Below are 22,355 nucleotides of genomic sequence, written 5' to 3' on the forward strand. Positions count from 1 at the left end.
TTCTTTTGATCCTTGAGCAGAGCTATTTTCCACTGGATTTGTGGGATTCACCTTATTTTATCCATCTCTTGCAGTTCTCAGAGAAGAGGGGCTCCCCTCCTGGTTTAGATGTACTCCTAGCTATTGCCTTTCAGGGAATGTAACTGTCGGTGGGGTTGATAATTGCCGTCTTCTAAGCGTTTGCTGTGAGTGTTAGAAATGCTAAGTATTTCTCTTCCCCTTCCTCACTGTCCATCTCTCTGAGCCTCCAGGTATAACAGGCCTAGCCCAGGGTCCCACGGGCCTCGGGGAGTGCACCTAGACCCTGTGGATCAGACCCTCAGTCCTGGGCATCATTTGGTGTACTCTCCGCGTCCCTTTCTTCGCCTGGTGTCCTTTCAGACCTCTCCTTCAGGCTCCTTTGTGTTCATGTCATTTGTGTATTAACAGTCATATCCTGCCTAAGCTCAGTGTATGCATACAGGGTCCTGCCACCTCTCCCATCCCACCCGGGGAAGCCTGAGGCCTTTCCCTGTGTGTGGAAGGGGTTTTCTCGGCGTGTGTCTGACTCAAGCAAGCCCAGCTACATGTGGGTTTGGAGCCCTTTGACTGCTGTGTCCAAACCCCAGCAGAGAGCAGGCTGCCTGTCATCGGGAGCGTCCAGTCAGAGCTGGTGGACCAGGCGGACCTCAGGCCCTCGGGTGTGTCTCCGTTTTCCTGGGTGGGTATCTCAGCATATTTTTGTCGCTGCTCCTTCTGAGAGCAGAAGGGCAGACAGGCAGAAGCAGCAGCCATACTGGCCAGTCTCAGCTCACAAATATCAAAGCAGGGCTGGCTGATGGTCTCTATCATTGCAGAGCATCCCACCCGAAGTGGCCCCTGAAGGGCACACCCCATCCACCTCACAGAGAGAGGGCTCAGAGCACCAGCCCCTTGCCCGGGAGGCCCAGTCCAGGCTTCAGGTGAGCGTGGCCACGGAGGGCTCAGCCCAACTGGCAATGAAGACTGAGCAGGCCAGGCCTGCTACACAGACACCACCCAGCATGCACCCCGGGGCCCAGTCTCAGGCTGCCACGGAACTCAGCAGAGCCTGCCCTGACCCAGAGCTCTGAGAAGCCCTGCCTTGGAGGTAGCAGTAGGACCTGGAACCCAGGAGGGCAGAGCAAATAGATGAGGTGTTTGTGGCTGCTGCATGTGAGTGTGGGGAGGTAGTGCTGAGCCACACAGGGAGGTGTCCCCCAGAGCTGGGGCTGGTCCGGGACCAATGGCTGGCCTCACACCACACACTTTGGAGACTGCAGAGAAGACTCCGATGCTACGCCTTCTTATAGAATCTCTAGGAAGCTTTCGTACCCACTTAGGCCCATGGCAAGGCTGTCCCGTGGCAAACTCTTCTTCTCCACCAGCTCTAGCTCTGACCGTCAAACTCAGCCAGCCTCCACGTCCAAAACGAGTCCCTACAGAGGTTGGAGCTCCAGGTGCAGCACCCAGGGATCCACTGAGGGGAGATGGAGACCTGAGACGTCCCCTCCCAAAGAAATGGGGCGAGCCGGGTACTGGCTAGCACCGTCAGCACATCCGAACTCTGTGCCTGCACGAACCAGAGCCCCAGGCTCCGATGTCCCACCCCGTTTTCCAGAACCTCCACCTCCATGTCAACTTACACCTGCTCGGGCTTTGGCGGCAGAACCCGAGACAGGGCTTGAGTGACCACCTGCAGAGGGGCAGCCTGCCGTGTCTCCTGCCAAGGACTCAGACGCCCAACATGCCTCTCCCACCCCTGCAGGGAGAACAGGCCCATGCTCTGGACAGAGACCCAGAGCCCTTTCATCAAAAACCTTGTCCAGGGACACGGTTGACTCTGCAGCCTCCATCCCTGCGTGTTGTCCATGGCAGCCGTCCACTCGCTCCCCACCCAGGGGAGATTGACTTCCATTCCCCTGAGCTGATTTTCATCAGGCTCCTAGGCATCTTTCTTTTCATCTTTTATGTCTTTTATGGCTTTCTGTATATTTTGCTCGCAACTGTGTGTCAATAAATTTTCCTTCCTTGATGCCATTTGGGAATATGGAGGCCTTCACAATGCTGTGTAAACATCACCACTGTCTACATTTGGACACCCTCATTCTATCCCCCCCACTACCCAGCAAAGCCTGGATTCATGGCAAGCACTCCCCGTTCTTCTCTCCCCGCCTGACAACATTGAGCATACTTCTCTCTGCATTTCTTCCCATCCTTTCGAGGTCCCCAATCAATGCCAATCACTGAAATAAAAGGGAACTGGATTTTGCTCTGACTGAAGGCGAAAGTTATAGTCTCTCAGCATTGTTAGAGTCTTGGCATCCCCATGAATTCTACAATCCATGCAATTCTCTAGGTCAGAATCCTGGAGTCGGTAGCTTTTCCCTTCTCAGTGGATTGTTCTGACTCCCCACATATTGGAAGACCAAACTGGAGAATTCTGGTCCCTATGTCATTTGACGTAGCCTTTGGGTATCTGAAAGGACCATGTAGGTGTTTTCAAGATGTTATCTGCCAAACGAAGCCCTCTCGGCAAATGTGCTCAGAATATGCAGGTAGGCAATGCTGTTGTAAGTGGGACACCTCAGGCACAAGGGAAATGCTGAGTTCTTCCGCTGGAACAAACAAACTCACAACAATAAACCAGGCAGGAGAAATGGAATGATAAACCCAAACCAACAAAGGGAGAAGTGTTCCACAGAAGATAAGGCCAGATCCACCATCTTCGTAGTCCTCACATGCTCGAGAAAATCAGTGATCGGGAAAGAAACAGAAGAAACATGTGCAAGTCCAATGTGAGGCAATGCACATGGCTAGTGTAGCTCAGAGATGGCCTGATGCTTCGCATGGACATGCGGGCAAAGGGAAACACAGTGCAGGTGGTGGCTCTCATAATCTCAGAGCTAGGTGCTCAGGTTGGTGTCAACCAGCCTTCGGGACCACAAGAGGGAATGGAGGGCCAGCAGAGCCCATAGACATCTGTCTCGCTCTCTGCCAGAAGAATGTGCTGGACCCATCAAAGTCCCACTGGAACATCTCTTGGCAATCAGTCCCCACCCGGAAGGTGGATCCCATTCCACTTCTTGCATGGTTGATCCTGTCTTCTGAGATGCTCACCTCTGGTGGTCCAAAGCCGCAGGCTTTTTGGTGCCTGCGCAGACGAAACTCCCTTAAGCCGCTCACACGTCCAAGGGCACACAAGGATGCCTGTGGCTTCTGGCTCAATGATGGAAGATCAGAGCCCTCTCAATCAGACTTGGGGATCGGTGCTGAAAGGAAGGCCGCACCTGACTCCCCCTTTCACTGGACAAAGTGTCCTTGCTTCTAGAGCTGCTGAATCCATTCAACTGTGGAAATGCAAGCTGAAAAACAACGATCTTTCCGAGAAGGTCTCCAAAAGAGTTTAGGAGTGACACATTGTAAACCAGAGGGGATGACATGCATGTCCATGGAAAATTAACACCTCTCAACAAATGCACTTCAAATGATTCCTAGACATACGTTCCATGCACAATGGTTCACAAATCCAGAAGGAAATGGAGCAGACATTAGACATGAGCTCTGAGTTTTCACACACAATACCAAAAGGCACTACACAAAGAGTAACCAGGGAACACAGTGAACTTTGTCAAATCCAAGATTTGGGCTCTGGGAAAGACCGTCTGGAAAACACAAACAACATATCCCAAGCGGGAAGACAACTGTTTGCATACACGGAACGTAGGCAGAATTTGGCTCCTAATACACAAACGACATGAAAACAAGCTTGAAGGAGAGGTCTGCAGGGAAACCAGGCGAAGGAAGGGACATGGAGAGTATACCGAATGATGCCCAACAATGAAGGCCTGAGAAACACGGTCTAGCTGCACTCCCCAATAGCCGGTGGACCCTGGACTAGGCCTGTTCAACCTGGAGGCTCAGAGAGATGGACAGTGAGGAAGGGGAAGAGAAATCATTGACATTTCTAATACTAACAGCAAATGCTTAGAAGGAGACGGCAAGTATCAACCCCATCGACAGTGACATTTCCTCAAAGGCAATAGCTAGGGGTCCATCTAACCCTGGAGGGAAGCCCCTCTTCTAAGAGAACTGCAAGAGATGGATGAAAGAAGGTGAAGCCCACCAATCCAATGGAAAATAAACTGTGCTCCAGTATCAGAAGAATTTCTCCTGGTAAGAAAATATCACTTCCCCCTCCCCCCGACCCCCAACATGGGGCAGTCCAGAGGTCGCACGCTATTCCTCTCAAAATACCAACGGCTACACAAATACAAAGGATTATTAGAGAATACTATCAGCAATTATATGGCAATAAAATGAATAACCTGGAAGAAATTGACAAATTCCAAGAAAAGTACAACTTTACAAAACTGAACCAGGAAGAAATAGAAAATCTGAACAGAGCCATCACAAGCTCAGAACTAGAGGCTATAATAAAAAATCTTCTAGCAAACAAAAGCCCTGGTCCAGACGGCTTCACGGCTGAATTGTACCAAAAATTTAGAGAAGAGCTAACACCTATTCTACTCAAACTCTTCCAGAAAATTGCTGAGGAAGGGAAACTTCCAAACTCATTCTATGAGGCCACCATCACCCTAATCCCAAATCCTCGTAAAGATCCCACAAAAAAATAAAACTACAGGCCAATATCACTGATGAACATAGATGCAAAAATCCTTAACAAAATTCTAGCAATCAGAATCCAACAACACATTCAGAAGATCATATATCATGACCAAGTGGGCTTATCCCAGGAATGCAAGGATTCTTCAATATCCACAAATCAATCAACGTAATACACCACATTAACAAACTGAAAACTAAAAATCATACGATTATTTCAATAAATGCAGAGAAAGCTTTTGACAAAATACAGCATCCACTTATGATAAAAACCCTCCAGAAAGTGGGAATAGAAGGGACATATCTCAATATAATAAAAGCTATATATGACAAACCCACAGCAAACGTTATCCTCAATGGTGAAAAACTGAAATCATTTCCCCTAATGTCAGGAATAAGACAAGGGTGCCCGTTCGCACCATTACTATTCAACATAGTTCTGGAAGTTTTGGCTACACCAATCAGAGCAGAAAAAGACATAAAAGGAATACAAATTGGAAAAGAAGAAGTAAAACTTTCACTGTTCGCTGATGATGTGATCCTCTACACAGAAAACCCTAAAGAATCTACCAGAAAACTACTAGAGCTAATCAATGAATACAGTAAAGTTGCAGGATATAAAGTCAACACACAGAAATCACTTGCATTCCTTTACACTAATAATGAGAAAATAGAATGAGAAATTAAGGAAACTATTCCATTCTCTGTTGCATCAAAAAGATTTAAATACTTAAGAATGTATTTACCTAAGGAAACAAAAGACTTGTACACAGAAAACTATAAAACACTGCTGCTGCTGCTGCTGCTGGGTCACTTCAGTCGTGTCCGACTCTGTGTGACCCCATAGACGGAAGCCCACCAGGCTCCCCCATCCCTGGGATTCTCCAGGCAAGAACACTGGAGTGGGTTGCCATTTCCTTCTCCAATGTGTGAAAGTGAAGTTGCTCAGTTGTGTCCGACCCTTAGCGACCCCACGGACTGCAGCCTACCAGGCTCCTCCATCCAGGGGATTTTCTAGGCAATAGTACTGGAGTGGCTTGCCATTGCCGTCTCCGATAAAACACTAGTGAACATAATCAAAGAGTACACTAATAGATGGAGAAATATACCATGTTCGTATATTGGAAGAATAAATATTGTTAAAATGAGTATAATACCTAAAGTAACTTATACATTCAATGCAATCCCTGTCCAGCTACCAACGATATTTTTCATAGAACTAGAACAAATAATCTCACAATTTGTATGGAAATACAAAAAACCTCGAATAGCCAAAGCAATCTTGAGGAAGAAAAATGTAACTGGGGGAATTAGCCTGCCGGACTTCAGGCTCTACTACAAAGCCACAGTCATCAAGACAGTATGGTTCGGGCATAAATACAGAAACATAGATCAATGGAACAAAATAGAAAGCCCAGCGATAAATCCAAGCACCTATGGATACCTTATCTTTGACAAAGGAGGCAAGAATATAAAATGGAGAAAAGACAGTCTCTTTAACAAGTGGTTCTGGGAAAATTGGTCAGACACTTATAAAAGAATAAAACTAGAATACTTCCTAACACCATATACCAAAATAAACTCAAAATAGACTAGAGAGATAAACGTAAAACCAAAAACTATAAAACTCCTAGAGGAGAATGTAGGCGAAACACTCTCTGACATAAATCACAGCAGGATCCTCCAAGACCCACCTCCCAGAATATTGGAAATAAAAGCAAAAATAAACAAATGGGACCCAATTAAAATCAAAAGCTTCTGCACAGCAAAGGAAACTATAAGCAAGGTGAAAAGACAGCCTTCAGAATGGGGGAAAATAATAGCAAATGAAACAACTGATAAAGGATTAATCTCCAAAATATACAAGCAGCTCCTGCAGCTCAATTCCAGAAAAATAAATGAGCCAATCAAAAAATGGGCCAAAGAACTAAACAGACATTTCTCTAAAGAATTCATAAAGATGGCTAACAAACACATGAAAAAATGCTCAACATTTCTCATAATCAGAGAAATGCAAATCAAAACCACAATGAGATACCATTTCACACCAGTCAGAATGGCTGCTATCCAAAAGTCTACATGCAATAAATGCTGGAGAGGTTGTGGAAAAAAGGGAACCTTCTTACACTGTTGGTGGGAATGCAAACTAGTACAGCCACTATGGAGAACAGTGTGGAGATTCCTCAAAAATCTGGAAATAGAAATGCCATATGATCCAGCAATCACACTCCTGGGCATACACACCGAGGAAACCAGAATTGAAAGAGACACATGTACTCCAATGTTCATCGCAGCACTGTTTACAATAGCCAGGACATGGAAGCAACCTACATGTCCATCTGCAGACGAATGGATAATAAAGCTTTGGTACATATACACAATGGAGTATTAGCCGTTAAAAAGAATGCATTTGAATCAGTTCTAATGAGGTGGATGAAATTGGAGCCTATTATACAGAGTGAAGTAAGCCAGAAAGAAAAACACCAATACAATATACTAACGCATATATATGGAATTTAGAAAGATGCAAATGATAACCCCATATACGAGACAGCAAAAGACAAACAGATGTATAAAACAGTCGCAGGGATTCTGTGGGAGAGGGTGAGGATGGGATGGTTTGGGAGAATGGCATTGAAACATGTATATTATCATATGTGAAACGAATCACCAGTTCAGGGTCGAGGCATGTTACAGGATGTTCAGGGCTGGTATGACTCAGAGGGAAAATAAAGGAAGAAGGGAGGTGGGAGTGGGGTTTGGGAGAGGGACCTCATTTACAGCCGAGGCGGATTCATGTCAATGTATGGCAAAACCAACCAATATAATATTGTAAAATAATTAGCCTCCAATAAAAATAAAAAATGAAAAACCAACGGCTGTTCTCAGGGCATTATAACCAATGAATTCCAAAATGTCTATGGAAACACAAAGGAGTCAAAAGAGTCAATGCAATCTGACACAAAGCCCTGAAATGGACATAGCAGGCTGCTTGATAGACAATTAGACTATCACACTAGGATCATCAGGACAGCATGGTACTGGGAAGAAATCAAACACGCAGAACCAGATCCATGGAATGGAATTGAGGGTCCAGAAAAAAAAAAAAAAGTCCACGCTTCTACGGTCAATTCCTCAATGCCAAAGGAGGGGAGGTGATACGAATGAGAACAAGAGCCTCTGCAATGAAAGGCCGTTGGAATTGGAGATGGTTCCATCTGAACAATCACATTGGCTTTTGGTCTCAGAACACATCAGATTCAGTGAAACACATCAACGCAAAGCCTGAAGTGATGAAACTCCTGGAAATAAGCACGGGCCATAGGCTACTTCATGTCATGGACTTCTCAACATGTGTGTGTGTGGGGGGGGGGACAAAATTGGGTCCCTTCAAGTCAAGGAAACAGAAAACCAAAGGACACCCATGGGCTTCCATCTACTTGAATAGATTTGCATCACAAAAGCTGAGCATTCACAAATCAAAATGGTAACACACTGAACAAAAAAGAATATTAGCAAGCAGAATATCGGAGAAGGGGTTCCTACGCGTCTCCCAGAACAAACCCCAGACCTATCCCTTCCCCTAACACCAAATCCAACGACAAACCTTTAACTCACTCCACACGAAACCCTAAAGCCTCAAACAAGTTAAACAACATACATGCGTCCATGCATTCACATGCATGCGAGCATCCAGAGGAGAGACACAGAGAGGAAGAGACAGACTGAATTTGGAAAGGTCAAGAAAGAGAGGGAACGAGGGAGAGAGACTGAACAATGGAGAGAGGAAATGATTCGATTTCATAGAATTTGGATGAATCTCTCTTGTGGTTTGAAACAATGACTGTGCTTTTCCCTCAAAGGGGAAAATGACTCAAGATGATGAGACTCAAGGACAAGGATGCGGGGAGCCACTGTTGGGGCAGACTCCCCCAGCCTTCGAGGCCAAGTGGGGCAATTGAGGAGGATGGGGAAGGTTGATATCAGAGGGGGTGATGTCTGAATATGACTTTCCGGTCCTCCAAATGCAGGGGTCAAGAAATAGGCAGAAAGGGGACTGCCTTTTCCCAGGTCCCAAAGCCCATCCAGGCCTGATTCTGCACCATACTGTGCTAGGTCATCCCTGTGTGGAATCCATATTTGGGAAGTCTCAGTGTCCAAGCTCCATGTGATAGCAGCCCAATGTTTGAACAGGCACTGGAGCTGTTCGTAGGCTGACAGACCTAGGCAGGAAATGGGAGAGTGACCCCCACTCTGCAGATGGAGAGAGTGGGGAAAACCTGCAGGGCACATGCCTTGCCCAGGGCCACTTCACTTCTGAGAAGGAGCCTGGGCTGAAAGCAGCTGTGTCCTCAGAGCTCAGGCCCTGGCTACACCCAGGTCTCCCCAATGCTGTGGGGTGGGCTGTGTGTGTCACTGTGCCTGAACGTGGCCTAAGGGCGTGGGGAAACAGCCAGAAACACAAAGGTTCCCTTGGGGAACTTTGTGGAAGTGACCTCGTCCATGAACCAGGAAATGATGTCACTTCCTGGCAACAGAACCCAACAGAACCAGCAACCCTGGTATCCAGGCCTCCTCAGTGGAGAGGAGTCCCCAGCCAGATCACTTGCTTTCAAGATGTTCTGTTGTTTGCCCCTGCCCAGAGGCCGGGGCCTCAGGCGAACTCACAGGCAGAGAATGTGGGAACGTGGATGACGCTGGCTCAGGGACCCCGGAGAGGCCTCTGGCCCTTTGCCCTAAGGAACAGAAAGGTAACAGGGAGGCCCAGGCCGGGTCCGGCCACCTCTCCCGTCCCACATGGGGAAGCCTGAGGCCTTTGCCTGTGTGTTGATGGGGGTTTCTCGGGGTGTGTCTGCCTTAAGCAAGCCCAGCCGCATATTGATCAGGAGCTCGTGGGTCACTTTTGTCCACACCACAGGGGAGAGCAGGCTGGTGGCATGGGAAGTATCCGGGCAGAGCTGGCTGCCCAAGCTGACCTCACTCCCTCAGGGGTATCTCTGTCCTCCTGATTGCGTATCTGAGCAGACACTCGTCTCTGCACTTTCTGGGAGCAGAAGGCCAGATGGGCAGAGGCAGCAGCCATCCTGGCCAGGCACAGCTCAGAAATATCGAAGGAGTGCTACTGATGGTCACTGTCATTGTAGAGCGTCCCACCTGAAGTGGCCCCTGAGGGGAACAAACCTACCACCACCCTGAGGGAGGGTTCAGAGCACCAGCCCCCTGCCCAGGAAGCCCAGTACAGGCTCCAGGTGAGCGTGGCCACGGAGGGCTCAGCCAAACTGGCAAAGAAGAGGAAGCAGGCAAGGCCTGCTGCACAGACATCACCAAGCACACACTCCGGAGCCCAATCTCAGGCTGCCACGGAGCTCAGCACACCCGGCTCTGACCCAGAGTTCCGAGAAACCCTTCCTTGGAGGCAGCAGGAGAGCCTGGAGCCCAGCAGTGCAGAGCACAGAGTTGAGGCTCCTGGGGCTGCTGCATGTGAGTGTGGGGAGGCGGTGCTTAGCCACACAGGGAGGAGTCCCCCAGAGTGGGGCTGGGCCTGGACCAAAGGCTGGCCTCACACCACCCATCTTGGAGACTGCAGAGAAGACTCCGAAGCAGGGCCTTCTTAGCGAATCTCTAGGAAGCCTTCATGTCCCCTTAGGCTCATGGCAAGGCTGGCATTTGGCAAACTCTTCTTCTCTCCCAGCTCTAGCTCTGGCAATGAAACTCAGCCAGCCTCCACGTACAAGACCCGTCCCTACATAGGTGGGAGCTCCAGGTGCAGGACGCAGGGATCCAATGAAGGGAGATCAAGACCTAAAACAACCCTCCCAAAGCTACGGGGCGAACCAGGTACTTGACAGTCCCTTGAGCACATCGGAACTCTGTACCTGCACGACTCCCATCCCCAGGCCCCGATGTCTCACCGTGCCTTCCAGAACCTCCACCTTCACGTGTACATGCACCTGCTTGGGCTTTGGCGGCAGAACCCGAGTCAGGGGCTGAGCGACCACCTGCACAAGGGCAGCCTGCCTTGGCTACTGCCAAAGACTCAGACGCCCACCATGACTGTCCCACCCCTGCAGGGAGAACAGGTCCCTGCTCTGGACAGACTTCCAGAGCCCTTTCAGCAAACACATCGTCCAGGGGCGCGGTTGGCTCTGCAGCCTCCATCCCTGTGTGTTCCCCGTGCACACCGTCCACTCCCTCCTCACCCAGGGGAGATTGACTTCCCTTCCCCTGAGCTGATTTTCATCAGGCTTCTAGGCATCTTTCTTCTCATCTTTTATGTCTTTTACGGCTTTCTGTATATTTTGCTCACAAGTGTGTGCCAATAAATTCTCCTTCTTTGATGCCATTTGGGAAGATGGAGGCCTTCACAATGCTGTGTAAGCATCACCACTCTCTACATTCTGAAACACTCATTCTATCCCCCTCCCACTTCCCAGCAAAGCCTGGATTCATGGCAAGCACTCCCCGTTCCTCTCTCCCCCACCTGAAAACATTGAGTCTACTTCTCTCTGCATTTCTTCCCATCGTTTCGGGGTCCCCAATCAATGCCAATCACTAAAATGAGAGGAAACTGGATTTTGGTCTGACTGAAGGTGAAAGTTATAGTCTCTCAGTATTGTTAGAGTCTTGGCATCCCCATGAATTCTACAGTCCATGGAATTCTCTAGGCCAGAATCCTGGAGTTGGTAGCTTTTCCCTTCTCCAGGTGATTGTTCTGACTCCCCGCATATTGGAAGACCAAACTGGAGAATTCTGGTTTCTGTGTCATTTGAAGGAGCCTTTGGATATCTGAATGGAATGTGTAGGTCCTTTCAAGATATCATCTGCCAAATGAAGTCGTCACGGCAAATGTGCTCACAATCTCCAGGTAGGTCGTCCTGTTGTAAGTGGGATGCATCAGGCACAAGTGAAAGGCTGAGTTCTTCCGCCGATAAAAACAAACTCACAACAATAAACCATGCAGGATAAATGGAAAGATAAACCCACACCAACAAAGGGAGAAGTGTTCCTCAGAACACAAGGCCAGAGAAAGACAAACCATCCTTGTGGCACCCACATGCTCGAGAAAATCAGTTATCAGGAAGGAAACAGAAGAAACATGTGCAGGTCCAATGACAGGCAAAGCCCATGGCTAGTGTAGGTCAGAGATGGCCTGACACTTTGCATGGGCACGTGGGAAAAGGGACATACATTGTAGGTGGAGGTGGCCATCATCTCAAAGCTAGGTGCTCAGGATGGTGACAACCAGCCTTCGGGACCACAAGAGGGAGTGGAGGGCCTGGCAGATCCCATAGACATCTCTCTCGCTATGTTGGAGAAGAGTGTGGCGGACCCATCATAGTCCCACAGGAAAATCACTTAACGATCAGTGACCAACCTCAGGGTGGATCCCACTCCACTTCTGGCACGGTGGCTCCTGTCCTCTGAGATGCTCACCTCTGAAGCTGCAGACTGCTGGGCGCCTTCGGAGACGAAACTCCCTTCAGCTGCTCACACAGCCAAGGGCACACAAGGATGCCTGTGGAATCTGGATCACAGATGGAAGTTCAGAGCCCTGTCAACCTGAACTTGGGATTGGTGCTGAAAGGGAGGCCACACCCAACTCCCTTTTCACTGGACACAGCGTCCCTGAGATAGAACTTCTGAATCCATTATTCTGTGGAAATGCAAGCTGAAAAACACCCATCTTTCCGGGAAGATATCCAAAAGAGTTTAGGAGCAACACATTTGGAAACCAGAGGGGATGACATGCATGTCCATGGAAACGTGACACCTCTCAACAAATGCACTTGAAATGATTCCTAGACATATGTTCCATGCAAAACGGTTCACAAATCCAGAAGGAAATGGAGCAGAGATTAGCATGAGTTCTGTGTCTTCACACACAATACAGAAAGGCACTACACAAAGAGTAACAAGGGAACACAGTGAACTTTGTCAAATCCAAGATTTGGACTCTGGGAAAAACCATCTGAAAAGCGCAAATGACACATCCCAAGCTGGGAGACAACTGTTTGCATACACAGAGCTTAGGCAGGATTTGGCTCTTAATACACAAATGACATGAACACAAATGGGCCTGAAGGAGACACCAGGAGAAGGAAGGAACAGAGAGAGTACACCGGATGATGCCCAGCACTGAGGCCTGAGAAATACGGTCTAGCTGCATTCCCCGAGCCCCGTGGGACCCTGGAATAGGCCTGTTCTAACTGGAGGCTCAGAGAAATGGACAGTGAGGAGGGGGAAGAAAAATCCTTGGCATTTCTAACACTTCCAGCAAACGCTTAGAAGAAGGCAATTATCAACCCCACCGACAGTGACATTCCCTGAAAAGCAATAGCTAGGAGTCCATCTAACCCAGGAGGGAAGCCCTTCTTCTCAGAGAACTGCAAGAGATGGATGAAAGAAGGTGAAGCCCACCAATACAATGGAAAATAAGCTGTGCTCACGGATCAGAGGAATTCCTCCTGGTAAGATGATGTCACTTCCCCCTCCCCCCAACCCCCACCATGGGGCAATCCAGAGTTTCCACGCTATTCCTCTCAAAATACCAACGGGTGTTCTCAGGTCATTATAACCAAAGAATTTCAGAATATCTATGGAAAAACAAAGGAGTCAAAATAGTCAATGCAATCTGCCACAAAGCCCTGAAATGTACGTAGCAGGCTGCCTGATAGCCAATTGGAGTATCACACTAGGATCATCAGGACAGCATGGTACTAGGAAGAAATCAAACACGCAGAATCAGATACATGGAATGGAATTGAGGGTCCAGAAATAAACCCAAGCATCAACGGTCAATTCCTCAATGCCAAAGGAGGGGAGGCGATACGAATGGGAACTAGAGCCTCTGCAACGAAAGGCCGTCGGAATTGGAGATGGTTCCATCTGAACAATCACATTAGCTATTGTTCTCATAACATTTCAGATTTAGGGAAACACGTCAATACCAACCTGAAGTGATGAAACTCCTGGAAAGAAACAAGGGCCATTGGCTCCTTAATGTCAGGGACTTCTTAACACGTGTGTGGGAGGAGGAAGAAAATTGGGTCTCTTCAAGTCAAGGAAACAGGAAACCAAAAGACACCAACTTGCTTCCATCCACTGAACAGCTTTGCATTAGAAAAGCTAAGCATTCACTTATCAAAATGGTAACAATCTGAACACAAAAGAATATTTGCAAGCAGAATATTGGAGAAGGGGTTCCTTCATAAAAGAGACTGAGAACTCACACCACTAAGTCTCCCAGAACAAACCCCAGACATATCCTTTCCCCTAACACGAACTCCAACCCGAAACCTTTACCTCACTTGAAATGAAACCCTAAAGCCTCACCCTAGGTCAACAATTCCCCAGCGATCAATGCAAAGAAATAGAGGAAAACAACAGAATAAGAAATACAAGAGATCTTTTCAAGAAAATTAGAGATATCAAGGAACATTTCATGCAAAGATGGGCTCGATAAAGGACAGAAATGTTATGGACCTAACAGAAGCAGAAGATATTAAAAAGAGGTGGCAAGAATACACAGAAGAACTATACAAAAAAGATCTTCAAGACCAAGATAATCACAATGGCGTGATCACTCACCTGGAGCCAGACATCTTGGAATGTGAAGTCAAGTGGGCCTTAGAGAGCATCACTACAAACAAAGCTAGTGGAGGTGATGGAATTCCAATTGAGCTATTTCAAATCCTAAAAGATGATGCTGTGAAAGTGCTGCACTCAATATGCCAGCAAATTTGGAAAACTCAGCAATGGCCACAGGACTGGAAAAGATCAGTCTTCATTCCAATCACAAAGAAAGGCAATGCCAAAGAATGCTCAAACTACAGCACAATTGCACTCATCTCACACACTAGTAAAGTCATGCTCAAAATTCTCCAAGCTAGGCTTCAGCAATATGTGAATCAAGAACTTTCAGATGTTCAAGCAGGTTTTAGAAAAGGCAGAGGCACCAGAGATCAAATTGCCAACATCCGCTGGATTATGGAGAAAGCAAGAGAGTTCCAGAAAAACATCTATTTCTGTTTCATATGACTATGCCAAGGCCTTTGATTGTGTGGATCACAATAAACTGTGGAACATTCTGAAAGAGATGGGAATCCCAGACCACCTGACCTTCCTCTGGAGAAACCTGTATGCAGGTCAGGAAGCAACAGTAAGAACTGGACATGGAACAAGAGATTGGTTCCAAATAGGAAAAGGAGTACGTCAAGGTTGTATATTGTCACCCTGCTTATTTAACTTCTATGCAGAGTACATCATGAGGAACACTGGGCTGGAAGAAGCACAAGCTGGAATCAAGATTGCTGGGAGAAATATCAATAACCTCAGATATGCAGATGACACCACCCTTATGGCAGAAAGTGAAGAGGAAGTCAAAGGCGTTTTGATGAAAGTGAAAGAGGAGAGTGAAAAGGTTGGCTTGAAGCTTAACATTCAGAAAACAAAGATCATGGCATCTGGTCCCATCACTTCTTGGGAAATAGATGGAGAAACAGTCGAAACAGTGTCAGACTTTATTTTTTTGGACTCCAAAATCACTGCAGATGGTGATTGCAGCCATGAAATTAAAAGACGCTTACTCCTTGGAAGGAAAGTTATGACCAGCCTAGATAGCATATTAAAAAGCAGAGACATTACTTTGCCAACCAAGGTCCGTCTAGTCAAGGCTATTGTTTTTCCCGTGGTCATGTATGGATGTGAGAGTTGGACTGTGAAGAAAGCTGATCGCCGAAGAATTGATGCTTTTGAACTGTGGTGTTGGAGAAGACTCTTGAGAATCCCTTGGACTGCAAGAAGATCCAACCAGTCCATTCTAAAGGAAATCAATCCTGGGTGTTCATTGGAAGGACTTATGCTAAAGCTGAAACTCCAACACTTTGGCCACCTCATGCGACGAGTTGACTCACTGGAAAAGACTCTGATGCTGGGAGCGATTGGGGGTAGGAGGAGACAGGGACGACAGAGAATGAGGTGGCTGGATGGCATTACCGACTCGATGGACATGTGTTTGAGTGAACTCCGTGTGTTGGTGATGGACAGGGAGGCCTGGCGTGCTGTGGTTCATGGGGTTGCTAAGAGTCGGACACGACTAAGCGACCGAACTGAACTGAACTGAATTGAACTGAAGGTCAACAATATACATGCGTACATGCATTTCTCAGGCATGCAAGCATCCAGAGGAGAAACACAGAGAGGAAGAGACAGACTGAATTTGGAAAGGTCAAGAAAGAGAGCGAATGAGGGAGAGAGACTGAACAATGGGGAGAGTAAATGAATCGATTTCACAATATTTTCATGAATCTCACTTGAGTTTGGGAAAAGTAACAGTGCCAATTCCCCCTGAAAGGGGGAAAATGACCCAAGATGATGAGACTCAAAAACAAGTATGCGGGGAGCCACTGTTGGGGCAGGCTCCACCACCCCTCGAGGCAGAGTTCGACATTTGAGTAGGACGAGGAATGTTGATATCAGAGGCGGCGATGTCTGAATATTACCTTCCGGTCCTCCCAATGCTGGGGTCAAGAAATAGGCAGGAAGTGGACTTCATCTTCGAAGGTCCCAGAGCGCATCTAGGCCTGATTCTGCCCCATTCTGTGCTAGGTCAGCCCTGTGTGGAATCCGTCCATTGGGAAGTCTCAGTGTCCTAGCTCTATGTGAGAGCGGCCCAAAGTTTGAACACCCACTGGAGCTGTTCGTAGGTTGACAGACCTAGGCAGGAAATGGGAAAATGATCCCCACTCTGCAGATGGAGAGACTGTGGAAACCCTGCGGAGCACATGGCTTGCCCAGGGCCACATCACTTCTGAGAAGAAGGAGCCTGGGCTGAAAGCAGCTGTGTCATCAGAGCTCAGGCCCTGGCTGCACCATGGTCTCCTCAAGGCTGTGGGTTGTGCTGTGTGGGTGTCAATTTGCCTGCACGTGTCCTGAGGGCATGGGGGAACAACCAGAAACACAGAGGTTCCCTTGGGGAACTTTGTGGAATGGACCTTGGCCACGAAAGCAGGAAATGATATCACTTCCTGGAAACAGAACCCAACAGAACCCGAAACCCGGGTTTCCAGGCCTCCCCAGCAGAGAGGAGCCCCCAGCCAGATCGCTTGCTTTCAAGATGTTCTGCTGTTTGCCCCTGCCCAGAGGCCAGGGCCTCAGGCAAGCTCACAGGCAGAGAATGTGGGAACGCGGCCGACGCTGGCTCATGGCCCCCAGAGAGGCCTCTGATCCTTTGCCCGAAGGAACCGAAAGGTAACAGGGGAGACCCAGGCCAGGTCAGGCCACCTCTCCCGTCCCATATGGGGAAGCCTGAGGCCTTTCCTTGTGTGTGGATGGGGGTTTCTTGGGGTGTGTCTGCCTTAGGCAAGCCCAGCCGCATGTGGGTCAGGAGCCCGTGGGTCGCTTGTGTCCACACCCCAGGGCAGAGCATGCTGGGTGGCATGGGGAGCGTCCGGGCTGAGCCGTGTGCCCAGGCTGACCTCACACCCTCATGGGGGGTCTCCGTCCTACCCGGTGGGTACTGAGCAGACACCCGTATCTGTTCTTTTTGGGAGCAGAAGGGCAGATGGGCAGAAACTTTAGACATCTTGTCCAGGCTCAGCTCAGAAATTTTGAAGCAGGGCTGGCTGGTGGTCACTATCATTGCATAGCGTCCCACCCGAGGTGGCTCCTGAGGTGCACACCCCATCAACCTCCAAGAGGGAGATTTCAGAGCACCACCCCCTGCCCTGGAGGCCCAGTGCAGGCTCCAGGTGAGCGTGACCACGGAGGGCTCAGGTGAACTGGCGATGAAGAGGAAGCGGGCAAAGCCTGCTGCTCAGACACCACCCAGCACACACCCGGGTACCCAGTCTCAGGCTGCCACTGAGCTCAGCACAGCCAGCTCTAAACCAGAGCGCTGAGAAGCCCTGCCTCGGAGGCAGCAGGAGGACCTGGAACCCAACACAGCAGAGCACAGAGGTGAGGCGGCTGGGGATGCTGCATGTGAGTGTGGGGAGGCGGTGCTGAGCCACACAGGGATGAGTCCTCAAGAGCTGAGGCTGGGCCTGGACCAAAGGCTGGACTCAAACCACCCATCTTGGAGACTGCAGAGAAGACACCAATGCTGGGCCTTCTTAGCGTATCCCTAGGAAGCTTTCATGCCCACTTAGGCACATGGCAAGGCTGGCCTGTCGAAAACTCTTCTTTTCCCCAAGCTCTAGCTCTGGCCGTCAAACTCATCCAGCCTCCACGAACAAGACCTGTCCCTACAGAGTTGGGAGCTCCAGGTGCAGGACCCAGGGATCCAATGAGGGGAGATCGAGACCTGAGACGTCCCCACCCAAAGACACGGGCCAAGTAGGGTACTGGCCAGCACCCTCACCACATTGGATCTCTGTGCCTGCAGGACCCCCAGTCCCAGGCCCTGATGTCCTACCCCACCTTCCAGAACCTCCACCTCCATGTGCACTTGCACCTGCTTGGGCTTTGGCGGCAGAACCCTAGTCAGGGCCTGCGTGACCTCCTGGGCAGGGGCAGCCTGCCCTGGCTCCTGCCAAGGACTCAGACGCACACCATTTCTGTCCCTCCCCTGCAGGGAGAACAGGCCCCAGTTCTGGACATAGACTCAGAGCGCTTTTGGCAAATACCTGGTCCAAGGGTGCGGTTGGCTCTGCAGCCTCCATCCCTGTGTGTTCCCCGTGGACGCCGTCCACTCCCTCCCCACCCAGGGGAGATTTAATTCCCTTCCCCTGAGCTGATTTTCATCAGGCTCCTAGGCATCTTTCTTCTCATCTTTTATGTTTTTTGTGGCTTTATGTATATTTTACTCATAAGTGTGCATCAATAAATTTTCCTTCCTTGAAGCCATCTGGGAATATGGAGGCCTTCACAATGCTCTGTAAGCCTCACCACTGTCTACATTCAGACACCCTCATTCTATTCCCCCCACTTCCAAGCAAAGCCTAGATTCATGGCAAGGATTCCCCGTTCCCCTCTCCCCCTCCTGACAACATTGAGTCTATTTTTCTCTGCATTTCTTCCCATCCTTTTGAGGCCACAATCAATGTCAATGACTGAAATGAAAGGAAACTGGATTTTCCTCTGACTGAAGTTGAAAGTTGCAGTCTCTCAGTATTCTTAGAATCTTGGCATCCCCATGAATTCTACAGTCCGTGGAATTCTCTAGAGCAGAATCCTGGAGTGGGTAGCTTTTCCCTTCTCCAGGGGAGTTTCTGACTCCCCGCATATTGGAAGACCAAACTTTAGAATTCTCGATTCTATGTCATTTGAAGTAGCCTTTGGGTATCTGAAAGGACAGTGTAGGTCCTTTCAAGATGTCATCTGCCAAAGGAAGCCTCTTGGCAAATGTGCTCAAAATCTCCAGGTAGGCAGTGCTGTGGTAATTGGGACTCCTCAGGCACAATGGAAATGCTGAGTTCTTCTGGCAGAACAAACAAACTCACAACAATAAACCAGGCAGGAGAAATGGAAAGATAAACCCACACCAACAAAGGGAGAAGTGTTCCTCAGAGCACTAAGCCAGAGAAAGACCCACCATCCTTTTGGCCCCCATATCCTCGAGAAAATCAGTGATCGGGAAGGAAAGAGAAGAAACATATGCAGGTCAAATGAGAGGAAATGCACATGTCTCGTGTAGGTCAGAGATGGCCTGACACTTCGCATGGACACGTGGGCAAAGGGAAACACAGTGCAGGTGGCAGTGGTCATCATCTCAGAGCTAGGTGCTCCAGATGGTGACAACCAGCCTTCTGGACCACAAGAGGGAGCCGAGGGCCTAGCAGAGCCCATAGACCTCTCTCTCGCTCTCTGGGAGAAGAGTGTGCAGGACCCATCAAAGTCCCACAGGAGCATCTCGTGGCGATCAGTGCCCACCCTCAGGGTAGATCCCACTCCACTTCTGGCACGGTTGTTTCTGTTTGCTGAGATGCTCACCTCTGGCGGTCCGAAGCCACAGGCCTGCTTGGCGCCTGCCGAGACTAAACTCCCTTCAGCTGCTCACACAGCCAAGAGCAAACGAGGATACCTGTGGCCTGCGGCTCACAGATGGAAGATCAGAACCCTGTCAACCCGACCTGGGGATCGGTGCTGAAAGGGAGGCTGCACCCGAGTGCCTTTTCACTGGAAACAGAGAAAGTCTGATTGGCTATTGTTCGTCGGGAACATCCAGAAAGTTTAATTAGCGGATAGGGGCGACCTGTACGTGGAGTGCAGAATTTCATGGTTTTTCTCGAATTGCGGCTTGAAGCTTGGAGGTCTTCTCGAGTTACGACGGGAACCACTGTGACTCGCTAGTTTTGCCTCATGGAAGTCAGGTCTCCTGTCGTGTTGTAAGTGGAACTTCGTGATTCCTTTCGAGTCGTTGCAGGGCATGAGGGCCACATTTAGACTTGAGAGGGTAAACTCAGTTTTCCTCTCCAGTGGCCACAGGGATCTTGGGGTTGCTATGAAAGTTCCCCTGGGGAGTCAGGCCTAGTCTTCTTTGAGGAGGGAAGTAAGATTTCCCCCCAAGTTGTAAAAGGATTATCAAGCCTGCTATCTGTTTGAGCGGGAAATTTGGTCTTTTTCGAGAGGCTCAGCGGGGGATTAATGCCTCTGATCACGTTAGGAGTTGATACTCTGTGTTCCACTGGAGCTGCTGCAAACACAACATGACTCATCTCTAGTTGAGTGTGAACTCGGAGTCCTTTGACCTTGCTGCAGTATCTGTTGGGTTGCCCTCGAGTGTCAGTAGATTTGACAGGACTCATCAAGTGGTGTGAGTGGAAGTTGGGATTCCTCTTGATTTGAAAGTGGAATGTCCCATTATCTTCAGCTGAGGTGTGATCACAGGCCTTCTCTTAAATTGTGGTGGGGAAATTCAGTTTTCTTCTCTCATCCGGATGGGTATCTCTGGGCGACCCTTAGGTTGCATCAAGGAAGTCAAGCCTCACATCGAATTTGGAAAAGGAACTCGGGACTTCTGTCTATGTGTTTCAGGAAAAAAAGTTTACCTCATCTTGCTTTGAAAGAGGAATCTCGAGGTTTTGCTCGAGTTGCTATGGGAAGTTTGGTGATCCACTCGAGTAACGATGGGAATATCAGGGAGCCTCCCGTGTTGTCTCTGGGAAGTCAGAACTCCTTTCCATTTGCAAGAGGAAACTTAGGATTCCTTGGCGTTGCTGCAAAGAAAGAGGTCTGCATCTAGATTCGCGTCGGTTTAACTCAGCATTCCTCTCCAGTAGCAACAGAGTTCTTAGGATTGCTCTCAAATTTCACCTGGGGAGTCAGGCCTCCTCTCGTTTTCAGACTTGGAACTCCGCTTCCTTCTCGATTTGTAAAAGGGGTGTTAGGCCACAGTCGAGTTGAATTTGTACCTGGAGATTGTATCGAGAATGCTCGGGGAGTCAGGACTCCACTCGTCTTGTGAGTTGATCCTCGAGGATACATTTGAATCTGTTCAGTGGAATCAGACAATATCTCGAGTGGGTGGGGACACCGGTACCTTTTCCAATTGTGTTTTGAAACCCTGTGGATATTCCCGAGTTTCAAGGTGGTACTGGCCTCCTGGTACTGTGCCACGGGAATGTCCGGATTCCATTCCTGACATAGCAGTGGGATCGACTGTCATCTGGAAAAGAGAACTGGAAACAGGACACTTTGTCACTTGTGGCAGGAAACTCGGTGTTCTTCTTGATTGGGATGGGGTAGGTCGTTGTAATTTTTCAGTCACATAAAGGACGTTAAGAACCTTCCGGAGTTTCCAACGGGAACGTGGGACTGCCCTTGAGAATCTGCAAAGGAAATGCTCCTTATCTCGCCTTTAGGGCAAAATCTTGTTGTTTCTCTCGAGTTGCGGAGGGAAGCTTGGTATCTCTCTCCAGTTGCGAAGGGAACCTAGGAACTCGCTCATGTTGCTTCAGGGAATTCAGGTCTCCTGTCATCTTGGAAGGGGTACTTTGGGATTACTCTTGAGACGTGGAATGGGAATAGGGCCTCCTCTGCTGTTGAGTTGGAAAAACGTGTGCTCCTCTCCAGTGGGGACAGCTATGTCGGGTAGTTTTTGAGTCGCATAAAGGGTGTCAAGTACCCATTCGAATTCCAAGTGGGAATGTGGGATTTCTCTTGAGACTCTGCAATGAAAAATTTCCTCATCTGGCATTGAAGGGATAATCTTGTGGTTTTTCTCGAGTTGCACCTGGAAGCTTGGGGTTCTTCTCGAGTTGTGACGGAGACCTCAGGAACTCTCTCGTGTTGTCCCATGGAAGTCAGGTCTCCTATCACGTTGGAAGGGAAACCTCGGGATTCCTCTCTAGGCACAGCAGAGGAATAGGGCCGCATCTAGCGTTGAGTCGGTCAACTGTGTGTTCCTCTCCAGTGGCGACAGGGATCTCGGAGTTGCTACGAAGGTTTTACTGAGGGGTCAGGTTTCATTTCGATTTGAGGCATGGAATTCTGCTTTCCTTTCGAGTTATAAGAGAGGAATCTATCCTTGTGTCGAGATCAGGCCGTTCATTAGGGCTGTTTCTATAGCCTCATCATTGGTGTCAGGTATCCTGTCCTGTTGTGATGTCATAGTCGGTTTTACCTTGGAGCTTTGCTAGATCCTCACGACCTACCTCGCTTGGAGGGGGAACTCATAGCAGCGGGTAACTTGTAGTCTCTTTCGAGTTATGACAGGGACCTCAGGAACTCGTTCGTTTTGCTTCTTAGAAGTCAGGTCTCCTTTCGTGTTGCAAGGAAAGCTTCGGGATTAC

Source organism: Moschus berezovskii, chromosome 15 (genome assembly GCF_049115385.1).
Source record: "Moschus berezovskii isolate FMDL1 chromosome 15, NW_MosBer_1.0, whole genome shotgun sequence".
Taxonomy (NCBI): Eukaryota; Metazoa; Chordata; class Mammalia; order Artiodactyla; family Moschidae; genus Moschus; species Moschus berezovskii.